Source organism: Balaenoptera physalus (assembly GCF_965194825.1).
Source record: "Balaenoptera physalus genome assembly, chromosome: 2".
In the NCBI taxonomy this organism is placed as follows: domain Eukaryota; kingdom Metazoa; phylum Chordata; class Mammalia; order Artiodactyla; family Balaenopteridae; genus Balaenoptera; species Balaenoptera physalus.
Window position 1 is genome coordinate 104,839,861 of NC_138883.1, and position 15,445 is coordinate 104,855,305.

At 39.4% G+C, this 15,445-nt stretch overlaps 1 protein-coding gene across 3 annotated transcripts in view; it reads right to left on the minus strand.

Annotated features, from left to right (window-relative positions):
- Positions 1–12,677, minus strand: part of GTF2A2 (general transcription factor IIA subunit 2) — a 31,152-nt gene extending 18,475 nt beyond the window's left edge. For 2 of the 3 annotated variants that reach the window (XM_082448242.1, XM_082448241.1), the window contains exon 1: positions 12,523–12,657. The gene's annotated coding sequence lies outside the window, so the exon portion shown is untranslated. Of the gene's footprint in view, positions 1–12,522 lie in introns of all 3 variants that reach the window. The other variant, XM_082448240.1, reaches the window with a different exon arrangement.
- Positions 12,678–15,445: the final 2,768 nt, after the last annotated feature.

The following is a 15,445-nucleotide window of genomic DNA, read 5'->3' on the forward strand; positions in this document are numbered from 1 at the left end:
AATATGCTACTAAACAACCAATGGATCACTGAAGAAATCAAAGAGGAAATCAAAAAATACCTAGAGACAACTGAAAATGAAAGCACGATGATCCAAAACCTATGGCACGCAGCAAAAGCAGTTCTAAGAGGGGAGTTTATAGCAATACAATTTTACCTCAGGAAATAAGAAACAGCTCAAACAACCTAACCTTACACCTAAAGCAATTAGAGAAAGAAGAACAAACAAAACTGCAAGTCAGTAGAAGGAAAGAAATCGTAAAGATGAGAGCATAAATAAATGAAATACAGATGAAGAAAATGACAGAAAAGATCAATGAAACTAAAAGCTGGTTCTTTGAAAAGATGAAGCTGATAAGCCTTTAGCCAGACTCATCAAGAAAAAAAGCAGAGGGCTCAAATCAATAAAATTAGAAATGGACAAAGTGAGAGAGTAGCATGGACATATATACACTACCAAACATAAAACAGCTAGTGGGAAGCAGCCGCATAGCACAGGGATATCAGCTCAGTGCTCTGTGACCACCTAGAGGGGTGGGAAAGGGAGGGTGGGAGGGATGGAGACGCAAGAGGGAAGAGATATGGGAACATATGTATATGTATAACTGATTCACTTTGTTATAAAGCAGAAACGAACTCACCATTGTAAAGCAATTATACTCCAATAAAGATGTTAAAAAAAAAAAATGAAAAACGAGGTTACAATGGACACCACAGAAATACAAAGGATTGTAAGAGACTACTGCAAGCAACGATATGCCAATAAACTGGACAACCTGGAAGAAATGGACAAATTCTTGGAAAGGTACAACTTTCCAAGACTGAACCAGGAAGAATTAGAAAATATAAACAGACCAATCACAAGTAGTGAAATTAAAACTGTAATTAAAAACTTCCAACAGGAGGTCTGGGCAAGATGGCGGAAGAGTAAGATGCGGAGATCACCTTCCTTCCCACAGATACATTAGAAATACATCTACACGTGGAACTGCTCCTACAGAACACCCACTGAACGCTGGCAGAAGACGTCAAACCTCCCAAAAGGCAAGAAACTCCCCATGTACTTCGGTAGGGTAAAAGAAAAAAGAAACAACAGAGACAAAAGAACAGGGACGGGACCTGCACGACTGGGAGGGAGCTCTGAAGGAGAAAAGGTTTCCACACACTAGGAAGCCCCTTTGCGGGCGGAGACTGCAGGTGGCAGAGGGGGAAAGCCTTGGAGCCACGGAGGAGAGCGCAGCCACGGGTGCGGAGGGCAAAGCGGAGAGATTCCCGCACAGAGAATCGGCGCCGAACAGCACTCACCAGCCAGAGAGGCTTCTCTGCTCACCCGCCGGGGCGGGTGGGGACTGGGAGCTGAGGCTCGGGCTTCGGTTGGATCACAGGGAGAGGACTGGGGTTGGCGGCGTGAACACAGCCTCAAGGGGCTAGCGCACCACAGCTAGCCGGGAGGGAGTCTGGGAAAAAGTCTGCAGCTGCCGAAGAGACAAGAGACTTTTTCTTGCCTCTTTGTTTCATGGTGTGCAAGGAGAGGGGATTCAGAGCGCCGCCTAAACGAGCTCCAGAGACGCGCGTGAGCCGCGGCTATCAGCGCGGACCCCAGAGACGGGCATGAGACGCTAAGGCTGCTGCTGCCGCCACCAAGAAGCCTGTGTGCGAGCACAGGTCACTATCCACACCGCCCCTCCCGGGAGCCTGTGCAGCCCGCCACTGCCAGGGTCCCGTGATCCAGGGACAACTTCCCCGGGAGAACGCACGGTGCGCCTCAGGCTGCTGCAACGTCACGCCGGCCTCTGCCACCGCAGGCTCGCCCCACATCTGTACCCCTCCCTCCCCACAGCCTGAGTGAGCCAGAGCCCCCGAAGCAGCTGCTCCTTTAACCCCGTCCTGTGTGAGCAAAGAACAGACGCCCTTAGGCGACCTACACGCAGAGGCGGGTCCAAATCCAAAGCTGAACCCCGGGAGCTGTACAGACAAAGAAGAGAAAGGGAAATCTCTCCCAGCAGCCTCAGGAGCAGTGGATTAAAGCTCCACAAACAACTTGATGTACCTGTATCTGTTGAATACCTGAATAGACAACGAATCATCCCAAATTGAGGAGGTGGACTTTGGGAGCAGAATATATTAATTTTTCCCCTTTTCCTTTTTTTCTGAGTGTATATGTAGATGCTTCTGGGTGAGATTTTGTCTGTATAGCTTTGCTTTCACCATTTGTCCTAGGGTTTGGTCCATCCGTTTTTTGTTTTTTTTTTTTTACTTAAAAAATTTCTTTTCTTAATAAATTTTTTCTTAATAATTTTTTCCTTATTTTTTATTTTACAGATACAGTATGCTAACACATATATATGGAATCTAAGGAAAAAAAAAAGGTCATGAAGAACCTAGTGGCAAGACAGGAATAAAGACACAGACCTACTAGAGAATGGACTTGAGGATATGGGGAGGGGGAGGGGTGAGATGTGACAGGGTGAGAGAGTGGCATGGACATATATACACTACCAAATGTAAAATAGGTAGCTAGTGGGAAGCAGCCGCATAGCACAGGGAGATCAGCTCGGTGCTTTGTGACCACCTAGAGGGGTGGGATAGGGAGGGTGGGAGGGAGCGAGACGCAAGAGGGAAGAGATATGGGAACATATGTATATGTATAACTGATTCACTTTGTTATAAAGCAGAAACTAACACACCATTGTAAAGCAATTTTACTCCAATAAAGATGTTTAAAAAATAAATAAAAAATTTGTTTCTTAATAATTTTTTTCTTAATTTTTATTTTAAAAAATTAAAATTTTTCTCTTAATAATTTTTTTCTTATTTTTTATTATAATAGCTTTATTTTATTTTATTTTATTTTATCCTCTTTTTTTCTATTTTTTCTCCCTTTTATTCTGAGCCGTGTGGATGAAAGGCTCTTGGTGCTCCAGCCAGGCATCAGGGCTGTGCCTCTGTGGTGGGAGAGCCAACTTCAGGACACTGGTCCACAAGAGACCTCCCAGCTCCACGTAACACCAAATGGCAAAAATCTCTCAGAGATCTCCATCTCAGCATCAAGACCCAGCTTCACTCAACGACCAGCAAGCTACAGTGCTGGACACCCTATGCCAAACAACTAGCAAGACAGGAACACAGCCCCATCCATTAGCAGAGAGGCTGCCTAAAATCATAATAAGGCCACAGACACCCCAAAACACACCACCAGATGTGGACGTGCCCACCAGAAAGACAAGATCCAGCTTCATCCACCAGAACCCAGGCACTACTCCCCTCCACCAGGAAGCCTACACAACCCACTGAACCAACCTTAGCCACTGGGGACAGATACCAAAAACAACGGGAACTACAAACCTGCAGCCTGTGAAAAGGAGACCCCAAACACAGTAAGATAAGCAAAATGAGAAGACAGAAAAACACACAGCAGATGAAGGAGCAGGGTCAAAACACACCAGACCTAATAAATGAAGAGGAAATAGGCAGTCTACCTGAAAAAGAATTCAGAATAATGATAGTAAAGATGATCCAGAATCTTGGAAATAGAATAGACAAAATGCAAGAAACATTTAACAAGGACGTAGAAGAACTAAAGAGGAACCAAGCAATGATGAAAAACACAATAAATGAAATTAAAAATACTCTAGAAGGGATCAATAGCAGAATAACTGAGGCAGAAGAACAGGTAAGTGACCTGGAAGATAAAATAGTGGAAATAACTACTGCAGAGCAGAATAAAGAAAAAAGAATGAAAAGAACTGAGGACAGTCTCAGAGACCTCTGGGACAACATTAAACGCACCAACATTCAAATTATAGGGGTCCCAGAAGAAGAAGAGAAAAAGAAAGGGACTGAGAAAATATTTGAAGAGATTATAGTTGAAAACTTCCCTAATATGGGAAAGGAAATAGTTAATCAAGTCCTGGAAGAACAGAGAGTCCCATACAGGATAAATCCAAGGAGAAACATGCCAAGACACATATTAATCAAACTATCAAAAATTAAATATAAAGAAAACATATTAAAAGCAGCAAGGGAAAAACAACAAATAACACACAAGGGAATCCCCATAAGGTTAACAGCTGATCTTTCAGCAGAAACTCTGCAAGCCAGAAGGGAGTGGCAGGATATACTTAAAGTGATGAAGGAGAAAAACCTATAACCAAGATTACTCTACCTAGCAAGGATCTCATTCAGATTTGATAGAGAAAGTAAAACCTTTACAGACAAGCAAAAGCTGAGAGAGTTCAGCACCACCAAACCAGCTTTACAATAAATGCTAAAGGAACTTCTCTAGGCAAGAAACACAGGAGAAGGAAAACATCTACAATAACAAACCCAAAACATTTAAGAAAATGGGAATAGGAACATACATATCGATAATTACCTTAAATGTAAATGGATTAAATGCTCCCACCAAAAGACACAGACTAGCTGAATGGATACAAAAACAAGACCTGTATATATGCTGTCTACAAGAGACCCACTTCAGACCTAGGGACACATACAGACTGAAAGTGAGGGGATGGAAAAAGATATGCCATGCAAATGGAAATCAAAAGAAAGCTGGGGTAGCAATTCTCATATCAGACAAAATAGACTTTAAAATAAAGACTATTACAAGAGACAAAGAAAGACACTATATAATGATCAAGGGATCGATCCAAGAGGAAGGTATAACAATTGTAAATATTTATGCACCCAACATAGGAGCACCTCAATACATAAGGCAAATACTAACAGCCATAAAAGGGGAAATCGACAGTAACACAATCATAGTAGGGGACTTTAACACCCCACTCTCACCAATGGACAGATCATCCAAAATGAAAATAAATAAGGAAACACAAGCTTTAAATGATACATTAAACAAGATGGACTTAATTGATATTTATAGGACATTCCACCCAAAAACAACAGAATACACATTTTTCTCAAGTGCTCATGGATCATTCTCCAGGATAGATCATATCTTGGGTCACATATCAAGCCTTGGTAAATTTAAGAAAATTGAAATCGTATCAAGTATCTTTTCTGACCACAACGCTATGAGACTAGATATCAATTACAGGAAAGGATCTGTAAAAAATACAAACACATGGAGGCTACACAATACACTGCTTAATAACGAAGTGATCACTGAAGAAATCAAAGGGGAAATCAAAAAATACCTAGAAACAAATGACAATGGAGACACGACGACCCAAAACCTATGGGATGCAGCAAAAGCAGTTCTAAGAGGGAAGTTTATAGCAATACAGTCCTACCTCAAGAAACAAGAAACATCTCGAATAAACAACCTAACCTTGCACCTAAAGCAATTAGAGAAAGACGAACAAAAAAACCCCAAAGCTAGCAGAAGGAAAGAAATCATAAAGATCAGATCAGAAATAAATGAAGGAGACAATAGCAAAGATCAATAAAACTAAAAGCTGGTTCTTTGAGAAGATAAACAAAATTGATAAACCATTAGCCAGACTCATCAAGAGAAAAAGGGAGAAGACTCAAATCAATAGAATTAGAAATGAAAAAGGAGAAGTAACAACTGACACTGCAGAAAGACAAAGGATCATGAGAGATTACTTCAAGCAACTCTATGCCAATAAAATGGACAACCTGGAAGAAATGGACAGATTCTTAGAAATGCACAACCTGCCGAGACTGAACCAGGAAGAAACAGAAAATATGAACAGACCAATCACAAGCACTGAAATTGAAACTGTGATTAAAAATCTTCCAACAAACAAAAGCCCAGGACCAGATGGCTTCACAGGCGAATTCTATCAAATATTTAGAGAAGAGCTAACACCTATCCTTCTCAAACTCTTCCAAAATATTGCAGAGGGAGGAACACTCCCCAACTCATTCTACGAGGCTACCATCACCCTGATACCAAAACCAGACAAAGATGTCACAAAGAAAGAAAACTACAGGCCAATATCACTGATGAACATGGATGCAAAAATCCTCAACAAAATACTAGCAAACAGAATCCAACAGCACATTAAAAGGATCATACACCATGATCAAGTGGGGTTTATTCCAGGAATGCAAGGATTCTTCAATATACGTAAATCAATCAACGTGATACATCATATTAACAAATTGAAGGAGAAAAACCTTATCTCAATAGATGCAGAGAAAGCTTTCGACAAAATTCAACACCCATTTATGATAAAAGCCCTGCAGAAAGTAGGCATAGAGGAAACTTTCCTCAACATAGTAAAGGCCATATATGACAAACGCACAGGCAACATTGTCCTCAATGGTGAAAAACTGAAACCATTTCCACTAAGATCAGGAACAAGACAAGGTTGCCCACTCTCACCACTATTATTCAACATAGTTTTGAAAGTCCTAGCCACGGCAATCAGAGAAGAAAAAGAAATAAAAGGAATCCAAATCGGAAAAGAAGAAGTAAAGCTGTCACTGTTTGCAGATGACACGATACTAAACATAGAGAATCCTAAAACTGCCACTAGAAAACTGCTAGAGCTAATTAATGAATATGGTAAAGTTGCAGGATACAAAATTAATGCACAGAAACCTCTTGCATTCCTATACACTAATGATGAAAAATCTGAAAGAGAAATTATGGAAACACTTCCATTTACCATTGCAACAAAAAGAATAAAATATCTAGGAATAAACCTACCTAAGGAGACAAAAGACCTGTATGCAGAAAATTATAAGACACTGATGAAAGAAATTAAAGATGATACAAATAGATGGAGAGATATACCATGTTCCTGGATTGGAAGAATCAACATTGTGAAAATGACTATACTACCCAAAGCAATCTACAGATTCAATGCAATCCCTATCAAACTACCACTGGCATTTTTCACAGAACTACAACCAAAAATTTCACAATTTGTATGGAAACAGAAAAGACCCCGAATAGCCAAAGCAATCTTGAGAACAAAAAATGGAGCTGGAGGAATCAGGCTCCCTGACTTCAGACTATATTACAAAGCTACAGTTATCAAGACAGTTTGGTACTGGCACAAAAACAGAAACATAGATCAATGGAACAGGATAGAAAGCCCAGAGATAAACCCATGCACATATGGTCACCTTATCTTTGATAAAGGAGGCAAGCATATACAGTGGAGAAAAGACAGCCTCTTCAATAAGTGGTGCTGGGAAAACTGGACAGGCACATGTAAAAGTATGAAATTAGAACACTCCCTAACACCATACACAAAAATAAACTCAAAATGTATTAAAGACCTAAATGTAAGGCCAGACACTATCAAACTCTTCGAGGAAAACATAGGCAAAACACTCTATGACATAAATCACAGCAAGATCCTTTTTGACCCACCTCCTAGAGAAATGGAAATAAAAACACAAATAAACAAATGGGACCTAATGAAACTTCAAAGCTTTTGCACAGCAAAGGAAACCATAAACAAGACCAAAAGACAACACTCAGAATGGGAGAAAATATTTGCAAATGAAGCAACTGACAAACGATTAATCTCCAAGATTTACAAGCAGCTCATGCAGCTCAATAACAAAAAAACAAACAACCCAATCCAAAAATGGGCAGAAGACCTAAATAGACATTTCTCCAAAGAAGATATACAGATTGCCAACAGACACATGAAAGAATGCTCAACATCATTAATCATTAGAGAAATGCAAATCAAAACTACAATGAGATATCATCTCACACCAGTCAGAATGGCCATCATCAAAAAATCTAGAAACAATAAATGCTGGAGAGGGTGTGGAGAAAAGGGAACACTCTTGCACTGTTGGTGGGAATGTAAATTGATACAGCCACTATGGAGAACAGTATGGAGGTTCCTTAAAAAACTAAAAATAGAACTACCATATGACCCAGCAATCCCACTACTGGGCATATACCCTGAGAAAACCATAATTCAAAAAGAGTCATGTACCAAAATGTTCATTGCAGCTCTATTGACAATAGCCAGGACATGGAAGCAACCTAAGTGTCCATCATCGGATGAATGGACAAAGAAGATGTGGCACATATATACAATGGAATATTACTCAGCCATAAAAAGAAACGAAATGGAGGTATTTGTAGTGAGGTGGATGGAGTTAGAGTCTGTCACACAGAGTGAAGTAAGTCAGAAAGAGAAAAGCAAATACAGTGTGCTAACACATATATATGGAATCTAAGAAAAAAAAAAAAGGTCATGAAGAACCTAGTGGCAAGACGGGAATAAAGACAGACCTACTAGAGAATGGACTTGAGGATATGGGGAGGGGGAGGGGTGAGATGTGACAGGGTGAGAGAGTGGCATGGACATATATACACTACCAAATGTAAAATAGATAGGTAGTGGGAAGCAGCCGCATAGCACAGGGAGATCAGCTCGGTGCTTTGTGACCACCTAGAGGGGTGGGATAGGGAGGGTGGGAGGGAGGGAGACGCAAGAGGGAAGAGATATGGGAAATATGTATATGTATAACTGATTCACTTTGTCATAAAGTAGAAACTAACAGCATTGTAAAGCAATTATACTCCAATAAAAAGATGTTTAAAAAAAAAAAAACAAAAACTTCCAACAAACAAAAGTCCAAGACCAGATGGCTTCAGAGGCAAATTCTATCAACCACTTAGAGAAGAGTTAACACCTATCCTTCTGAAACTATTCCCCAAAATTGCAGAGGAACACTCCCAAACACATTCTATGAGGCCGCCATCACCCTGATACCAAAACCAGATAAAGATACCACAAGAAAAGAAAATTACAGGCCAGTATGACAGATGAACATAGAGGCAAAATTCCTCAAGAAAACACTAGCAAACCAAATGCAACAACACATTAAAAGGATCATACATTATGATCAAGTGGGATTTATCCCAGGGATGCAAGGATTCTTCAATATCCACAAATCAATCAGTGTGATACACCACACCAACAAATTGAAGAATAAAAACCATATGATCATCTCAACAGATGCAGAAAAAGCTTTTAACAAAATTCAACACCCATTTATGATAAGAACTCTCCAGAAAGTGGGCATACAGGGAACCTACTTCAACATAATAAAGGCCATATATAACAAACCTACAGTTAACATCATACTCAATGGTGAAAAGCTGAAAGCATTTCCTCTAAGATAGGAACAAGACAAGGATGTCCACTCTCACCACTTTTATTCAATATAGTTTTGGAAGTCCGAGCCATGGCAATCAGAGAAGAAAAAGAAATAAAAGGAATCCAAATTGGAAAAGAAAAAAATAAAACTGTCACTGTTTGCAGACGACACGATACTATACATAGAAAATCCTAAGGATGCTACCAGAAAACTGCTAGAGCTCATCTATGAATCTGGTAAAGTTGTAGCACACAAAATTAATACACAGAAATCTGATGCATTTCTACACACTAACAACGAAAGATCAGAAGGAGAAATTAAAGAAACAATCCCATTTACCATCGCATCAAAAAGAATAAAACACCTAGGAATAAATCTACCGAAGGAGGCAAAAGACCTGTACTCTGAAATCTACAAAACGCTGATGAAAGAACTTGAAGATGACACAAACATATGGAGAGATATAACATGTTCTTGGATTGGAAGAATCAACATTGTCAAAATGACTATACTAACTGGGGCAATCTACAGATTCAATGCAATCCCTATCAAATTATCAATGGCATTTTTCACAGAATTAGAACCAAAAATTTCACAATTTGTACGGAAACATAAAAGACCCCGAATAGCCAAAGCAATCTTGAGAAAGAAAAATGGAGCTGCGGGAATCGGGCTCCCTGACTTCAAAGTGTGTTGCAAAGCTGTAGTAATCAAAACAGTATAGTACTGGCACAAAACCAGAAATATACATCAATGGAACAGGGTAGAAAGTCCAGAGATAAACCCACACACCTATGGTCAACTAGTCTATGACAAAGGAGGCAAGAATATACAATGGAGAAAAGACTGTCTCTTCAATAAGTGGTGTTGGGAAAACTGGACAGCTACATGTAAAAGAATGAAATTAGAACATTCTCTAACACCATACACAAAAATAAACTTGACATGGATTAAAGACCTAAATGTAAGACCGGATATTATAAAACTCTTAGAGGAAAACATAGGCAGAACACTCTCTGACATAAATCACAGCAATATCTTTTTTGACCCACCTCTTAGAGTAATGAAAATAAAGACAAAAATGAACAGGTGGGACCTAATTAAACTTAAAAGCTTTTGCAGAGCAAAGGAAACCATAAACAAAACGAAAATAACCCAGAGAATGGGAGAAAATATTTGCAAAAGAGGCGACCTACAAAGGATTAATCTCCAAAATATACAAACAGCTCATGCAGCTCAATATACAAAACAAAGAAAACAATCAAACAATGGGCAGAAGATCAAAATGGACGTTTCTCCAAAGAAGACATACAGATTGCCAAGAAGCACATGAAAAGATGCTCAAGATCACTGGTTATTGGAGAAATGCAGATCAAAGCTGCAATGAGGTATCACCTCACACCGGTCAGAATGGGCATCATCAAAAAAATCTACAAACAATAAATGCTGGAGAGGGTGTGGAGAAAAGGGAACCCTCCTACACTGATGGTGGGCATGTAAACTAGTGCACCCATTATCAAGAACAGTGTGGAGGTTCCTTAAAAAACTGAATATAGAGCTACCACATGATCCAGCAGTCCCACTCCTGGGCATATAATTGGAGAAAACTGTAATTCGAAAAGATACATGCACCCCAGTGTTCGTTACAGCATTATTTACAATAGCCAAGACACAGAGGCAACCTAAATGTCCATTGACAGAGGAGTGGATAAAAAAGATGTGCCATATATACAATGGAATATTACTCAGCCATAAAAACAGAATGAAATAATGCCATTTGCAGCAACATGGATGGACCTAGAGATTGTCATATTGAGTGAAGTAAGTCAGACAAAGACAAATATCATATGATATCACTTATACGTGGAATCTACAAAAATGGTACAAATGAACTTATTTACAAAACAGAAACAGAGTCACAGATGTAGAAAACAAATTTATGGTTACCAGGGGGAAAAGTGGGGGGATAAATTGGGAGATCGGGCTTGACATATACATACTACTATATATAAAACAGATAACTAATAAGGACCTACTGTAAAGTACGGGGAACTCTATTCAATACTCTGTAATGACCTATATGGGAAAAGAATCTTAAAAAAAAAAGAAGTAGATATATGTATAACTGATTCACTTTGCTGTACACCTAAAACTGACATATCATTGTAAATCAACTATATCCTCCCCCCCAAAAAAACCCACAAGAAGATACATGCACTTTTCTTTCACTGCAGCATTATTTACAATAGCCAAGATACAGAAACAATTTAAGTATCCATCCATGGATGAATGGATAAAAACGATGCGGTATATAGAATGGAATATTATTCAGACATTTAGAAAAATGAAATCCTGCCATTTGGGACAATGTGAATGGGCTTTGAGGTCATTACACCAAGTGAAATAAGTCAGAGAAAAAAACACCACATGATCTCACTTACATGTGCACACTAAAAAACAAAATAGAAGAAAATTAAGCTCATAGATAGAAGATTGGGGGTTGGGGAAAAGGATGGGTGAAATTACAAACTTGCATTATAAAATAAGTAAGTCATGGGGATAAAACGTACAGGATGGTGACCAGAGTTACTAATATTGCATTGCATATTTGAAAGTTGCTAAGAGAGTAGATCTTAAAAGTCCTCATCATATGAAAAAAAATTTTTTTGCAACTATGTTTGGTGACGGATGTTAACTAGACTTACTGTGGTGATCCTTTCACAATGTGTACAAATATTGAATCATTATACTGTACACCTGAAAGTAATGTAATTAAGTTATATGTCAATTATACCTCAATAAAAAATAATTTTAGAAATAGCTATGTTATTTAAATGTTTGTTAAAATTACTTGCTTTAATAATCTTAAATTTCTAAAAATTCCTTCTGAAATGTTTAATTCTTTCAGATGTGGTATGAGCCACGTAAATTTAGTACTACTCCATTTTGCAGTTTAGAAAATTAAAGTAGAAGGCTCCACATTCGGAAGTAACCTGATAGTCCTAGTCTTTCTTGAGCAAACCATCCAGTTTAAATTCATTCCGGTACCGAGTTCACATGAGGTTGGAAAGCAGACTTCAAGCACCGAAGACACACAAGAATGAGACACTTAAGAAACGCCCCCCGCCCCAAGCCCGCCCCGATACTGTGGGGAAAAATCACCATGTAAGCTTTAAGACTTTCACCTGGCCAAAAATACGGTGCTGGGCTAAGGACCCCTGCCCCCCAACCCCCTACCCTCCGGACTGTTCACATGGCGCCCCGAGTACAACAAGCCTCCCGGCCGCCTCCCTTTCCTTCCCTTCCCACCCCGGGAAGCGCCGCGGGGCCATCCCGGCAGCGAAGTCGGTAACAGGCCGAACCCAGGTCGAAAAGGCCCTCGCAGAAGACCCAAAGGACGCAATGCCTGCCCTGAATGGTGGCAGGGAGCGCGGGCCGGCTCACCCAGTACCTGTGAAAAAGGCGCTTCCCGCCTCGGAGCCGAAAGAAGTGGGTCGTCCAGGAACCCAGCAGGAGACACCTACTTCCCCGGAGTACCTCTCCGGCCGCCGCAGAAAAAGCGGCGTTGGGTCGACGACCCGGAAGCACTCGCAGAACCTGGAAATGACGCAGCCCGGAAGCCCCGCCCGTTCCTGCTCCCGCCAGCCACTCAAGTCTTGTGAGAGGGGAGGGATGCGGAGAGAGGAGGAGCGTGGGGCCGCAGTTTTCAAGCCTGAGACCGCTGAACAGGTTTAGCTCCCAAGTAATTCACCAGGTTCACTAAATCGTTAATAATTACAATTTTACAGACTCTTCTCCACTGTTAGACGCACAATTAGAAAATGTAAGGCAGTCACATTTTATGCCTCAAGTGTGTTCAGCGTAATACTGTTGAAGACCCAGTAATACTAAATTGAAGACAAATTCTGAAAAGTTTGTTTAACGAAACAGGGCGGCAATTCATTTAACCCTGCAAGCGTTTAGTTTGTGAAACACAGAATTTCAATTCGGGAGAATCTGTATTTAAAAATTACGCTTAATGCAAGACAAATACTTCAGTTTGTATTTGCGTTTACGTAATCCCAAACGGTATCCTAACTGTGGATTAAAGGCAGCAGTAATGTGCACAGCTGTTTGCCGTTAAGCAGTTGAACAGTGATTAAGGAGTAAATGCAAAACAACTGCAACCAACTTGAACCTCTGCGCAGGTCCATAGAGCAAACAGGTTATTTTTTATGCCATGTTTTCAGCCACTGATTGAACTGATTTCATTGGTGGATTCCCCATAACTAAAATAATTCTAAACTATGAAATACAAGGTGTGCTTATAGTTAGCTAATGTTTAAAATTGAAGCAGGATGAACTCTTCACCCCCTCGAATAGGAAGCAGCACCCAAACTACAGAAACAAAAGGTCTAAAACTATTTGAAAAGCTTACAAGATAAACTTTGTAAAACTTCAGTAGTGAAACGGGAGACAGAAAAATGTGATGAGTCAAAAACAAAACTTTCCAATTAATTTATTTAAATTCATTAACGTTGCAAAAATACGATGTGCAACAAATCAGGACACAAGTTATTGTATTCCTAACAAGTCAGAGAAAAAGAAAATATTACATCTTCTTAGTAAATCAAGACCAACCCTAGTATTTCTTACAGGGACCACACCAACATCTTGCACACACAGTCTTCAGAACTGAATTTCTCTCACTGTAAAAGGAGAGCACTAGGCTACGCAACATCATCTGAACAGTGGTAAAATGATCACAGTACATTAATTGTGTCTAAATGACAGCATGTGAATTTATGGTAAGAAAAATGTATTAATCTTTGAAATATATATCAAAGTGCATTAGTGTCTAACGAACTCTGAATTGTGTTCCATGTGCCCCAAGGGCTGTGCAAGTCAGTGCCCTGAACACCACAAATATTTACTAGCTAGTGCATGTAAATAAACTGTTTAAGGGGCATAACTTCAGAAAATTCAAATACAAAAAGTGCAGTAGAGTAGATAATTAACATTATTTTCCAAGTTCCTCCTTAGCTACACTGAATGTGAAAACGCATAAAAATTTCAAAATGCCAATGTTTTAACCTCTTGTAGAATGTCTTATAAAATAGAATTAGACAGATATTATAATAATTCTTTAGTAACGAGAAAGCATTAAACTTTGATTTTCTTCTGGTGTTTGATGTGTTGTATTAAGTGCTTCATGTAAACTTTTCATAAAAGTAGTTCTCAAAACATAAGAAATTAAGTAGATCTATCATATATAGCTGAAACAAAGTAACAGTTCTATTCAAATTTTAGAGTCACTCCTTGCTGGTCAACACATTATTTTCAATTACCACTGAGAATTTTAAAGGATTACATTACTGGGACTCACCACTGATATGATTCTAATTCATTCAGAATCTTGGGATAGGAAGAGGGGGATGAAAGGCTCTCCAGGTAATTCTTCCTCACTATTAGAACATTGATAATCTCCCACTTCTCTTACCAGCTGACCTTCTCATGCAAGTCTAAGTCCTTAACTCTTTCTCCCAGCAACTCAAATTACACAATCCCTGTTCCTACAAGATAAACTCTAACAGAATAGTTGGTCTAACTTTAAGTACATTAATTCCTCTAGCTATCCCACCCTTCTGACATTTGTGATCCACTTCTCAAATAGCTATACAGGATGAGAAAAAATAGGCATGAAAACAAAACAGAATGTGGTAGCCGTATCTACCTATTTTCAGTCTACCTCCTCCTCCTCCTGTCGGAGCAACGTTAGCAATTTTCCACATGTAACATGGGGAAAAGGATGAAGCTACTGTCACCTTATATAGAACTTTACCGATCTCATTAGGAAACTGGATATATCCTAATGCTAATTTTTAACTATCAATTGAAGAAATCTAAAAAGCCCCTTCTCCTTTAATTCAAACACTTTCAAATTCCCTGAGCAATCACATAAAAACAGCCAGAGTAACACAGTCATTTAAAAGAAGACTCTATCAGAAAAGCAGATTCCTTACCTTTTTAAAGTCTGGAATTGCAGTTGAAGAAAGTCTAGCTACCTATATATACCTGTCCGTCAGCAAATTTCAGTATTCAGTATAGTTACTAAAGAGTGATATCCATTTTGGAACAATACATTAAATGTTTACCAGCTATGAATGTCAAAAGTAACGTAGCCCTACACTTTAATCTGAGCATTGTAATTGCTGACCCTCCCTGTTTAAACTTGCTTTTGTATGAAGAGACAAAGCAGAGGAAAATATGAATTTTCATTGTAGGTATTACCAGCCTTTGCCCCCTTCACTCCACAGTCTCCTTATTCACATATTCTGTATGTAGCCTGCAGGTTTTCCTGATTGATACAAGAAATGGTACCCCGCTGCCATATA